General features: G+C 40.3%; 1 non-coding gene across 1 annotated transcript; it reads right to left on the reverse strand.

Moving 5' to 3' along the window:
- Positions 1-9,738: 9,738 nt before the first annotated feature.
- Positions 9,739-9,857, reverse strand: LOC127139710 (5S ribosomal RNA). Its single transcript, XR_007810070.1, has one exon. It is a non-coding gene; the product is annotated as a 5S ribosomal RNA (ribosomal RNA).
- Positions 9,858-11,073: the final 1,216 nt, after the last annotated feature.

Genomic DNA, 11,073 nt, shown 5'->3' on the forward strand with positions numbered 1-11,073 from the left:
CTCGTCACCAGCTTATAAAGCCGCAGAAACTGTAAGTTGGGTGAAAACACTACAGCTGTGAGCTCGGACCCTTTAAACGGAGAGCTGGTCCAGACCTCCTGTACCGGGGTAAAACTGGCGATCTAACAAGGTTCAAAAAGGTTTTAGAGCAGTTTAATATCAGGAGTAACTTGGCAGTTAATTTCAGTTGGTGATAGAAAACACACCCGGTTTGAGTCAAACCCTCAGCAGCTGATTTTACCTTTCAACTGTTTCTACCTCTTTTACATTTTGATTTCCAACTTTTGATTCTGCATTTAGCTGTTTACCTTTCTGCTTCCACCCCTGTTTGGGTTGTAACTACTCCTACATACTTTCTGCTACAGAAACCATTCAACTATCAAAAGGTTTATTTACCTTTTCACATTTTTGCTTATTCAACTTTCCTCAATTCTTTATGCATTTTAAAATGTTCAACTTCATCTACAATTTTGCTATTCAAACAAATGCTTCAGCTGTTGGTTTTAACTTTCAGCTTTTGCATCTACCCTTTCTCCCTGCTACTTTCAGCCATTTTAAACTTTAACAATTACTTTTGCCTTTCAAATTTTTTGCATTTCAACAGTAGTATCTTTAAGCAGTGTTTAAGACTTGATACCTCTTTCTCTCCATTTTAACTGTTTGAGTCAAAACCTCAGCAGCTTTTACGTTTAAACTGTTTCTACCTCTTTTACATTTTGATTTCCAACTTTTGATTCTGCATTTGACTTTTGGCTATTTTCTCAATGCATTTGAATGTTAGCATTTGATTTTTACCACTTCATTGCTAGTAATTGCTATTGCTAATGATTTATTGTCAGTTCTATAAATGACATTTTTATCTGTTTGGTCATTATCATTTTCAATTACAGACTCAGCAAAATGCCCTTGCGTTCACTTTGCCACCACTCACTGAAGAAGGCTAGTTGAGAGAGATTGAGGCGGGTCATAGCCCGTAGAAGGCTGAAGTTTCAGAAATATTTTTAGACCATTCAGGGCAATTGTACATAGTTTATATTCTTAAGTAAGTTTTGAAATAGATTTTTGTGTGCAGTGCTCTTGAGTGTTCCTCATTGTTGTTCTTGTTGCTTTTTGTACATTTTGTGTGTTTAATAAATGTTCTTGCTTCTGAGAATTCTTTGTCAACTTGTGTCATTTGAACACATCTTTCACGAGGAAAGTCTTCAGTCCACCATATCCAGTTTTGCCTGCTGAAAGAGACGAGTCTAGAGTCATCACCTGTTCATTTTTGGTCTCAAATCTCTAGCAGTGGTAAACAACCCTGGTCATCCACTGGACAGGGTCATATCTCCATAAGGCTCGATGCTAGGAGGCTGGAATTTTGACATGATAGTCCTTATTGGGTACCCTTCCAACCTACCAAGTTGAAGGCCAATCAGAGAAAATATGTCATATCTCCACAACACTTCAAGCTAGGAGGCTGAAATTTGAATATGTTTGTCCCTGTTGGAAGGCCTTCCAACCTACCAATTCGAAAGCCATTCCAACACACTTTGTCCAATGGCAATACCCTGCTTAGGACGATCAATTACATTTTTTTAAGTGTCAGGCACTGGTGTCTGATTTTGAAAGGGAGAAGGTTCAGGCTGCATTCAGTCCATAAGGGACTCTTGTTTTTAACTTTTCTATCCAGAGGGCCTCGTGTCTCCTCCATTGATCCTCTATCTACGCCGGGTTGGATTGAAGGTCAGTGATGGAAAGATATTGGATTGGGTGAATTTGGAAGTGTTGAACCAGTGGGGTGGTCAGTCTGTCCTCCCCAATGGTGTACAGATGCTATTTCAGGCGTGCTAATAGTGGTTGGCCTGTTTCCCCTATGTAGATTCAATTGCAGGCACGACAGGTTATAGCGTAGATCAGGTTCCTGGTTTGGAAAGAGAGGTTGTCCATTATTGGGGCGTTGGCTCCCCTGTGTGGGTTATTAAGGAATTTTCTGGGGTGAAAGGCCCAATGTTGTCCTCTTTTTTGACCTGGTCCCTGTCTTTGGAACTTAGCTCTTACCAAAGTGTCTTTGAGATTTTTATTTTTTCTTAATGCTGAGATGGGTTGGTAATGCTTAAGTCGGTCATGCTGCATCATGAATTTCTTGATTTCTTTAAGTTGATTTTGTAGGGGTAAGTAAAGTTTAGAATAGGTGGTGACTAGGGGGACTATTTTATCCGGGTCTCTGGTGCAATTCTCCCGGTGATGTCCCTGCCCAGCAGCCCTAGCCAAGGGATCATCCTGTGAGCGAGTGGGAGCGAGGGCGGCCAGAGTGGTCTTTTTTATGGTTCGTAGGAACCTTCTAGAGTAGCCCCTCTTCCTTAGACTTTTAAAGAGAACCGAAATTGATTTCTGCCTGTCTGCTTCACAGGACAAGATTCTATAGAACCGAATAATTTGAGATTTAACTATGCCTCTAAATGTGTGTTTGGGGTGGTAGCTGGCCTTATGGAGAAGGGCGTGAGTGTCGGTGGGTTTGAAGAAGGTCCGAGTAAGGAGTTTCTTGGTGTTATTGTTTAAATTTTCCGAAAAGACTGTAGTGTCTAGAAAATTGACCTCAGAGGGGTCTAGGTTATATTAAACTTTAATGGAGGAGTGGTGATTGTTTAACATGTGGATGAATTCTTGAAATCTTTCCTCATCTTGCCCCAATGATGTCATCCAGGAATCTGAAATAGAAGCAGAGACACTTCTCCAGTGCTTCCCGCTCCCACTTGCTCATGTACAGGTTGGCGTAGGAGGCTGCATAGCGGTGTCCCATTGTCGTCCCTTCCACTTGCGGGTTACTGCTTCTGATCAAACTCAAAGTCATTATATTTCAGGCATACCTCCAGGAGTTGTAGAACCTCAATGTCGGGCCTTTTCGAGTCTGGATACCTCTGGAAGATGGTTTTGACCGAGGCCCATCTCTGTGTTTATGTTGGTATACAGGCTATCAATGTCTAAAATAAAGTGGCTCTGTCATATATGAAGTGTTTGTGTCATTTTCCTTTATTCTTTTTTTTTTCTTCTTACTATTATTCAAAAACAAAAGATAACCGCTTCAGAATCACAAATGTCATGCACAACAACAAATCCTACTACACACACACAGACACACACACACACAAATGACATTGTTGGACACCGGGTCACCTTGACACAAAGGACAACACGAGGGTTAATAGAAATGTTTGTCAAATTCGTGGCTGTGGCCAAGGGGAAACATTTTCCCTTCTGTGGAGTCACAGTGAGTCCCGTGTCTGAAAGTCGTCCTGTCTTGGCTTCTGCTCGCTCATTAAGCTCAGAATTAACAAATGCTGTCAAGTGAAAGGAGAGGAGAAAGTAAAATCTCACCCACTTAATTAAAAATGTTTATCAAAGTCTAAAGTTCATTAACAGTCAGGATGGAAACAGTCAGCGGCCGAGGAGGAACTTGGTGCTTTCTATGGGCACTTGAACTAAGGCCAGTCAGTCAAAATCTGCACCTCTTCTGCACTTCTTCTTGGCGCTGAGAAAGCTCAGAATGAAAAAGTGCTGTCTAGTGAAAGGAGAGGAGAAAATGACATTTCAGTCACTTTAATATGAATTTTTATAATTTTTATAATGTTCATTTACAGTCGGGATGTATGGAAATGGTTTGCGGCCGAGGGGGATCTTTTTCCCCTCTGTGCACTCACAGTGAGTCCCGCGTCTGAAAGTCCTCCTGTCTCGGCTCATTAAGCTCAGAATTAACAAATACTTTCTCCACTGAAAGGAGAGGAGAAAATGACATTTCAGGCACTTTAATAAAAATTGTTTGTCAAATTCTATTGTTCATTAACAGTTGGGATGTATGGAAATAGTCTGTGGCCGAGGGGAAATATTTTCCCTTCTGCACTGAAAGAATGAACTTTTTGGGATAGTAAAATGTATTAAATTAACTGTCATAATTTCTACAAGATGATATTAAGATTCAGTGAGAACTACAATTTTTTGAGTAAATATATACATTTATACATATTTTTTCATGTAATAAATCAATTGTGTGAAAGGAGTAAGTTTTATTATAGATTTGTTCATACAGTTTAAATGTTTTACAGTCACTATACATCAACCTACATATACTAAGTAAATTTTAATATCTCTTTGCAGTCTGTTTGAATCTGCGCATGCGCTTTTGAAAAACACAAAATACGCGCAATTTTAGCTGCTTTGGATCAGAGACGGTTGCTGCGTGGCTGGGTGATCACAGGTCCAAGGTAATGTATTGCCTTTCTGTTTTAGATTTGTGATAATATATGGGTTAGTGTGCATTTTGATAGATAGATAGAGTCTTGTTTGTATGATGCAGTATACGTTACTGTTCAGAAGAGAAACATAAATCAAGGGTGATTTTTCTCCTGTAACATAATGTTAACGTTAGTATGTAAGTTATTAAACAAACCAAAATAAATGTAAACATACTGATAGGCCTGTGTGTGTGGTGACTGTAGAAAAACAGTGAGGCATTTATTGTATCTACTGAATAGCACGCAGCAAGTATTTTATCGAAACGGCAATGACTAGTTGTAAACAATTCCAAGTGTCTGAGTAGTTGTGTAGCTTAATAACAAACCCTTCTGGTGGTGTATCAGGTTAACCCTAAGCTAATAGCAAAGTCCGTTAAACAGGATGTACGAAATAGAAGCTAGTCTGCGTGCAAGGGTAACGTTTGGAATCACTTTCTACCAGATGGCAATGCTAATGTTAGCCATCCTGTCCTTATGCTAGGAAGGTAATGTCCGACCAGTCCTGTCAATGTACATTTACTTAAATTAAGCATTCTTAGACATGTTTGCTGCTTTTTTAATCAGTATATTTAACTGAATTGAACATTTAACCAAGTGGAAATCCAGTCTTGACGGTTAAATCATTTAAGTTACTGAAACAGGTTTAAGTTTCTATTAATTTTTTTAAACAATGTCTTATAAACAAATGTTACTGAACACAGGAAGAACAGTACAGCAGTCCAAACTGAGGGGTAGGTAGGGAGGAGTGCTTGGTTTAAAGCTGCAACAGTGGTCTCATTTAGGCAATTAGAAATCCATGTGTACATCATATAATATTGTTGTTATTTTCCTTTATTCCTCGCTGTGTAATGTAATATAGAGATGTGGCAAAAATGTATACATCATCGTTTTAATGTCATAAATTGTATCTGTTTGTTTACAGGATAACCTTGCTCTTAGAGCCAGCGGGCAGCTGAGGTCTAAGGAGGAGGACAGATTGGTGGGTTTCAGTACTGACGTCATCAAGAAGAAGCAGTAGGCCCAATGTTCCCTCTAAGCTGCACGCCTGCGCAATCGCACATTGCTCCCGCTTTCTCCGTGCACAGCAAAACTATGTGGTGCATAAAATTACAGTGTGTGACAGTGTGCACGTCTGATGTTACTCACAGTGGTCCAAGGAATTCTCAGGGAGTCTGTGTGTATGCTCAGACATATGAAAAATTAGGGGGAACATTGAGTTGAGATGAAGGCCAAGGGAGGTGTTGTGGGGACCAAGCTGAGGCCGTTTCTGGACAAACTGAGTCAGGTGTGTTTGTCCAAAATTATGCTTTGGTGACCTCAGTGTACAAATATAAGGCAGAAAAGTGCATGTAAAATTCTGCACTCAAAGTTCCCACACAGTGTGTGACACCGAAGGTACATGTATTAATTTTGACCCTGTCTTTAGACGTGAATGTGCTTGGACAAAGACAATTCAGTGTTCCACTGAGGGCAAACGATTTCGCTTTCTCCATACACTCAGATCACAGCTCCTTGCTCCTCGTATGTTCTTGTGTTCTCACTTTACACATCATTGTGTCTAAATAATATTTTGGTGTTGACACAATATTAATCTGTTCACAGAACCAAATCATTGAGATGAGACTTGATGCTGTTATCCGCAGCCTGATCCTGTACCTTGGCAAGCAAGTTGAGGAACTTTTTGAAGATTTGCTGGTAAAGCATGATTTTATTTAAAAGCATTTTTAATGACGCCTTTTAAAATTTTAATGTTATCATGTTATCATCACAGTTAAAGTTAACCCTAAGGTAAGAGAGGAGGTAAAGGAAGAGATGAAGATATTCTGCTCAGCTTTGGCCCAAATGGCACAAAGCAAACAAATTCTTATATCACTTCCAAGAACAAACTAGATTCAAATTATGTATACTCACAAAAATCTGGGATTACAAAGCCATAGGGTTTCCTAGCACTATAAAGTTGCAAAGGCACACAATTTATGGCTGAGAGCAACATTCAAGCAACATTCATTTGGGGGCTACAGTCTGTGGACTGAAACACTAAAAGTGATGATTAATTGTATTAATAGTAACTAAGAGCAAGGATGATTGAAAGAAGCGGTATGTAGTATGGGTGCGGTCACTATTGGTAAAGATTTGAAGCCAAGAAGGATTGCAACATAATGGACAGTGCCGGACCGGAGGGATTGTGACAGCATTGCCGGAGCTAGCATTGTTGAAAATAGTTTGGTAAAGGAAGTCAGAGAGGGAGGGTTGGAGAGCTGGCCAAAACTAGATAAAAGGTGATGTACCAGACAACTTATTGGGACTCTTGATTGACCATCGGTGGATCATCACCTAAAGAAGACCCCTCCTCAGCCATCATCAAGAGAGCTGGAATCTGCAAACTTTTCTTCACTTAGAACGAAGGAATCTTGGACACTATTTGCTACTAAGAAGATTCAAGGCAAAAGGAGTTTCAAAAAGGATTATTATCATTTTCAGCCACTGCAGTAAAGGATTTGTTCTCCGAAGATTTCTTAGTTCGCCAGGCCTAAAGAGAGGAACTGTGAATTGGGCAGGGTCCTCCGGAACTTTGTACGGAGTCAGGAGGCTCACCCCTCACGGGTCCGGCCTGAAAAGAGGATCGGTCAGCTAAGGCCAAGCTGCCAACCCCTCCATCTCGCTTTCCAAATTATTCACCCATCCTAGTGACCAGTTACTCATTCTAGAACTATTCTAATTTTTATTGTGAGATTGATTTTAATATTTTATTTTTTATATATGATTATGCTGTATGCTTTGCCCTTGCTAAAATTATATTCAATAAAATTCATAACCTGTATCTCAGGATGATTTGTGGACAGTTGTTCTGTGTTTCTCAGTAAAGGTAGAATACTAGGTCAGAGTGTGTAAAACATCAACAAGGTTCTTAAAGGTTATTTCAGCCTCTCAAATTAACAGACCCTTGGGGCTTACAAAGTCACTAAATAATTTCCTAGCACCATACCAAGTGCAAAGATCTTTAAGAGGAGAGCTGTCGTTAACAGGTGTGACTGGTGATCATATCCAACCCGTAGGGCTACTTGGTTGGGTGTGACACAAGTGGTAGCAGGGTAGGCATCTGGAAGTAGGCAGTTAGCTAGGCGAATCTCCTCGCCACCAGCTTATAATAAGCCGCAGAAACTGTAAATTGGGTGAAAACACTACAGCTGTGAGCTCAGACCCTTTAAATGGAGAGCTGGTCCAGACCTCCTGTCCTAAACAGTTTACTAGTATTGTATTTTAGTTGTGTGATTTGTGATAAAGAATATCAAATGCTAGAAAAATTAGAAAATGGATTCTGTAACATTTATCAAATTGCTATAATTGCTATAAATATCAATTTCAATAAAGAATGACTGATGCTTTTTATAATAATTGTTTTATAAATAATTGTTTATATGCAGTGTCTTCAACAAATAAAACTACCTTCATTTAACCTTTTTAATACACTCAAATCACTTCTTTGTGGTCATGTAATTAATGTAAATAAATTGTGAGTATGTGGATAAAATACTCAAATCATTTACTTATGTAAACCTCCATAACACTGTGTTGTTGTACACAACTGACTGTAAAATGACCTCAGGTAATATTACTATTTCTGCAGAAGAAAGTAGTTCCAATAAAAACTGTTGACAGTAATCTAAATCAATATCAGTAATCACTATAATCAGTATACAATAATCTAAATCAAGTCACAAGTCTTTAGAAATGTAATCACAAAACACACTTTTTGTTGTCACTTTGTATTTCAAACACTTGTTTTTGAACAGTTTGAACATGAGAAAAATCTTTGTAGAAACATGTTTCACTTGTAGTTTGTGAAGTGGCAGGTCAGAGTTTTCTTGGCTGAAAAGGAAAACACAAGAAGAGAACAACTTTTCAGACCAGTCTCAAGTTATTACAGGGAAGTAAAGCTGCTTTCAGAGACATTAGCTTCCTACCTTTTATATGTGAGTGTTCATTCTTCGTAATGTCCTCCACCTCCTCTCCTCTCCACATCCACTTCCTCTCCTCTCCTCTCCACCTCCTCTGTCATTATCTCACTAAACAAACAACAGAAGACAAACAGGTTGTAGTTAAAAACTTCAAATAATGAACTTCATAAAAACTGATAATAACATTAGATAAATGGATGCTTACCTTCCTCTCCTCTCCTCCCCTCTCGTCTTTTTTCCTCATCTCTTCATGTCTCTTCCCTCATTTTTCTCCTCTCTGCAGAAATGAATGACAGACAAGAGGGATTAAGAGTTAAAAACTTCAAATAATGAATTGAATGAACTTAGAATCTGGTAATAACAGTAGATAAATGGATGTTTACCTTTTAGATGAGAGGGTTTACATGTCATGTTGCCCTCCACCTCCTCTCCTCTCCTCCACTCTGATTTTTCTCTTCTCTTTTCTCATCTCCTCAGCCTGTCTTCTCCTCTTCTCTTTAAAAAAACCCTTTCCTCCCCTCTGCAGAAATAAATGACAGACAAAAGGGATTAAGTTACAGTAACATTACAATCCCACCAGGACTCTGCGCTCCCAAAATGCTGGTTTACTGGTGGTTCCCAGAGTTTCCAAGAGTAGAATGGGAGGCAGAGCCTTCAGTTATCAGGTTCCTCTACTGTGGAACCTTCTCCCAGTTTGGGTCCGGGAGGCAGACACCCTCTGTACCTTTAAGAGTAGGCTTAAAACTTTCCTCTTTGATAAAGCTTATAGTTAGGGTTGGCTCAGGCTTGAACCATCCCTTAGTTATGCTGCTACAGGCCTAGACTGCCGGGAGCTCTCCCATGATGCAATGAGCTCCTTTCTCTCTCTCTCTCTCTTTCTTTCTCTCTCCCTCCCTCTCTCCACTCAATATGGATTCATATCCCATGTTACATGTTACTAACTCAATATGTCCCCTTTCCTGTAGTATTGTGCTCTCCCGTCTCTCTCTCGTCTTCTGTCTCTTTCTGCAGGTATTTCTGCCTCTGGAACTGTAGAGTCTGATCTGTGATGACAAGTCTCCTGCTGCTCCTACAACTCCACTCAACACCTGCTGCTAGAATTAGAAATTACTTATACTGCTATTAGTTGTATTGCTGTGTTAGCAGTTAATACTTTAATTATCACTACCATCATTACTACTGCTGTATTACTGGCCTCATCTTACATCTGATATGGAACCTGTGTTATGCTATGTTCTTCTTTCGCTATTCTCTACCCCCTCTCCCCCCTCTCCCCCTCTCTCTCCTTCTTAACCCAACCAGTCGAGGCAGATGGCCGCCCACCCTGAGTCCGGTTCTGCTCGAGGTTTCTGCCTCTTAAAAGGAAGTTTTTCCTTGCCACTGTCGCCTAGTGCTAGAGCGTGAAATACAGGCTGCAAAATAAAAGTAGTTTTGGCGTGCCCTGTCTCAACTACAGAGGAAGCGGCATTCTGCTGCTGTAAGATAGGCAGGAAAAGATGGGGACAAAAAGCTTACGGCACCTGGTATTCCCAGGCGGTCTCCCATCCAAGTACTAACCAGGCCCGACCCTGCTTAGCTTCCGAGATCAGACGAGATCGGGCGCGCTCAGGGTGGTGTGGCCGTAAGCCACAACGGCTGCTGAAGACAGACCCTTTATACGTGCCAAAATAACACTGGCAGATCTGTTATTTCACATAGCAATCAACAATAATGGGGATTTTCTCTAACAGTCAACAGCAAAACTAAGAAATAACTACTCCACCCAACAAGAATTTTCCGTATGGCCTGATCAAACATTTGGCTCTGTTCCAAGTCCATTTTCGTCCGAAATTGCTCAAAACGTACATCGGTGAGCCACACGTCCTTGTGGACGACGTATTGGGTCATTGTGCCCAAAACCCAGACTGCGCTCATTCATTCGGCAGCAGTGCAGACTTTACAGAGGTGACTTTCCAGCGCCTAATACCCGATTGCCGAAAGCGACGTGACATAAAACAGAAGTGCAAAACAGAGCGTGAAATACAGGCTGCAAAATAAAAGTAGTTTTGGCGTGCCCTGTCTCAACTACAGAGGAAGCGGCATTCTGCTGCTGTAAGATAGGCAGGAAAAGATGGGGACAAAAAGCTTACGGCACCTGGTATTCCCAGGCGGTCTCCCATCCAAGTACTAACCAGGCCCGACCCTGCTTAGCTTCCGAGATCAGACGAGATCGGGCGCGCTTTTTTTTTTTTTTTTTTTTTATTATCAAAAATATACAATAATTTACAAAGAACAAACATACAAGCACTTTATACATGTACTGAACATGTTCAGCTCAAAAGACCTTTAAGCAAAAACAAAACGGCACAAAAAAATCACCCTCGACCACTTTACATCAATAATAATTAAAACTTTAGCATCACATTCCCACCCTCATCCAAATTTACCACATCACTTTCATCAACAAACCAATCCACAAAAACCTCTCTCTCCAAATAAAGAAACATCATATAAACATATTTTCTCACCTGTGCTACAAACACCTCCCACACCCCCATCCTCTTCCCTTCAAAATGCATGAGATTTCTTCTACACCATATCGCATACCTTGCTATACTTAACATCACATTCAATAAATTAACTTTCCCACTCTTCACCTTTTCATTTACCCCTAACAAAAAGATCTTCCTCCACTCCCTCCCCTCTAAAATTCCCTCCCTCCAATTCACCCTCACCCACTCCTTGACTTTCTTGTGAAAACCCTCCACCTCTACACATTCCCAAAATAAGTGAAATAGGGTTTCTGGTTCCCGCTCACACAAATCACATTCCCTTCTTACATTCTTGTTGAACTGGTGGATCAC

The sequence above is a fragment of the Lates calcarifer genome, unplaced genomic scaffold, assembly GCF_001640805.2.
Source record: "Lates calcarifer isolate ASB-BC8 unplaced genomic scaffold, TLL_Latcal_v3 _unitig_2103_quiver_1592, whole genome shotgun sequence".
NCBI classification, from domain to species: Eukaryota; Metazoa; Chordata; class Actinopteri; family Centropomidae; genus Lates; species Lates calcarifer.